The following is a 2,394-nucleotide window of genomic DNA, read 5'->3' as shown; positions in this document are numbered from 1 at the left end:
GGAAAGCTCGAGAGCTTGAGTGCACTGGCCATGTCCTACTCCAAGTGACAAAGCTGGACCTCCTGTCCTGGATTGCCTGGTTTGCTGGCCGTGCTTTTAACCCCTTCCAGTCTGCCCTACTGAAAGGCGCTAATTATCTAATTGTGAGAAGCTGATGAAGCTGGGTGGGACCTCAAAGGTCATATTGTCCAATCCTCATTTTATAGATAAGGAACCTCAAGCCCAAAGAGGCAAAGAGACAACAGAGGTAACACGGTGAAGTGTTGGCTGAACCTGGACAGGAACCCATGTTTCTGGTTCTCAGACTCATTCATCACGCATTCATTCAACAAACATATATTAAAGCCTTCTATGTTTATGGCACTGTGTTGGGCCTTGAGCATCTTTTCTGCTGTATTGTTTGCGAGTTTAATGGATCTATACACAAAGTGGTCTTAGAATGGGATCAGAGTGCTGGCTTTGGCAGCACATATATTAAAATTGGAATGATACAGAAAAGATTAGCATGGGTCCTGTGCAAGGATGACTCGCAAATTCGTGAAGTGTTCCATATTTAAAAAAACAGAATGGGATCAGAAGAGTAAACCCTTGCTTCCTCCTAGTGTGGCTTTGTGCAGAAGCGCCATGCGCCACTGCTGGCCTCGGCGTGGTACCATTGTCATTGGTCTGACCCTCACTCTGCAGTTCTGTGGGAGAGGCTGTGTTGGAGACGGTAGGGGAGGGTGTCTGATTGTAGGGTCATGTGGAGGGTGCAGAAAGGCCCTACTTATGAAGATAATTCAATGCTGTTCAAGTGACTGTTTTAAGAACAAGCATCAGAAAATAGGAAGCATGACTCCAAGGTTTGCCAACAAAGACGAATCCAATTCCAAAAGACTTTATCTTCCTTTTGCTGCGTGTGTGTGTGTGTGTGTATAGAAGCCACCATGCTTGTCTTAGGCGGCTCTCATCCTGACATCACTACCTGGCTGTATTATTGTTTTTTATTTCATGGTCAGGTTTGTCTGAGGATCCCTGGAGCCGCCCAACAAACCCTCTCAAGTGAGCTGACAGGACTTGGGGCCCAGATTAGGTTCTATTTGGGAACTCGGAAGGAAAGGAAACGCCATTGCTCCTTGAGATCCAAACAGTAATGTCAGCACATACTAGATCAGAATAAAGATAGACATGCACATGGATGTCATGGAGAAAGAAGAGCTACCAGATCAGCAGTATTTGACTGCCACTTACCACATGCACCCAAACAAGGGTGTCTGACCCAACTGCACACAGACAGGCCTTTTGCACGTGTGTCTAGCGGGGAACTCACAGATAACAGAAATGGTAGCTGACATCCAGCTTCCCTGTTTTCCATCGCATTCTGGTGCTGCCTCTGGTGATCTAGAAAGGCCCGACTTCAACCTGTAGGGGAGCGACCCTGACCCTTGGACTGGTGGCGCTCTCATGCTTCCTGGTTGGGAAGCTCAGTCCCCCCCAGGTAGAGCACCCTCCACTTCCAACATTCCGCACCTTCCCCCCTGCCCTTGCTAATACAAACTTCCTGAGAGCTAGGGACAAGAAGAAGGCCATAATTACAACCAATTATCCACCTGCCCTAAGGAACCATCAGGATTCCTGCCATCATGCCCTGTAATCTAGTGTCTCTGTTACCAGAAGAAGCCTCTGGTAATCCTCTGCAGGTAATCCTCCCCACCCAGACTCTTCCGTGGGTATGGTTTTGACACATCCCTAATCTAACCCAAGCTTCCCAGACTCTTCTCTTTTCTACCTTCAACTAAACCCTGGTGACCTCATGCAGGCCAATTGCTTTCAATAGCGCCCGGAGGTAGATGACTCCCAGACTGGTATCTCCCACCTTGCCTCTTCCCTGAACTTCAAAGCCAGATACCCAATGCCTCTATTTGGAAGCCTGATGCACATCTCAGTGTCAACCTGTCCAAGACAAATTCCTGTCATGCCATCCCAAATCCGCCTCTTGTCCATTTTCACCTAGCTGTGTAAATTAGAAACTTTGGAGCCACCCTTGACTCTTCATTTCCCTTCCACCCTTTTAAGTCACCTAGTGAGTCCTACTGATGCTCAGCTCCACTGCTAAGCCTCAAAAACCACCATGTCTCACCACCAGCTGCAATAACGCCCACTCCCCCTTTTGCCCCCCTATTATCTCATCCTCTCCCCGCATCAGCTTGAATAACCCTTTTAAACAGGTCAGGTCAAATCACATCCCCTCCCCTAGTGGTTCCTCATCTCACTTAGACTAAAAACCTAGTCCCTTCTGGGCACAAAGCACTAAATTATCTTCTCCTTGCCTTCCTTTGTGACAATATTTCCCACCAGATACCCCCAGATATCTGTCTGCTCCAGATAACGAGGACTCCTCAGGCTACATGCTCC

The 2,394-nt window shown here is 48.0% G+C and overlaps 1 non-coding gene across 1 annotated transcript; it reads left to right on the top strand.

Annotated features, from left to right (window-relative positions):
• The first annotated feature begins 450 nt into the window (after window positions 1-450).
• On the top strand, window positions 451-557 carry LOC113913450. The gene has a single exon (XR_003517221.1). It is a non-coding gene; the product is annotated as a U6 spliceosomal RNA (small nuclear RNA).
• The last annotated feature ends 1,837 nt before the right edge of the window (window positions 558-2,394 follow it).

The sequence above is a fragment of the Zalophus californianus genome, chromosome 14 (genome assembly GCF_009762305.2).
Source record: "Zalophus californianus isolate mZalCal1 chromosome 14, mZalCal1.pri.v2, whole genome shotgun sequence".
NCBI classification, from domain to species: Eukaryota; Metazoa; Chordata; class Mammalia; order Carnivora; family Otariidae; genus Zalophus; species Zalophus californianus.
The sequence above is the reverse complement of the archived record's forward strand: the minus strand, read 5'-3'. Positions and strand labels throughout refer to the sequence as shown.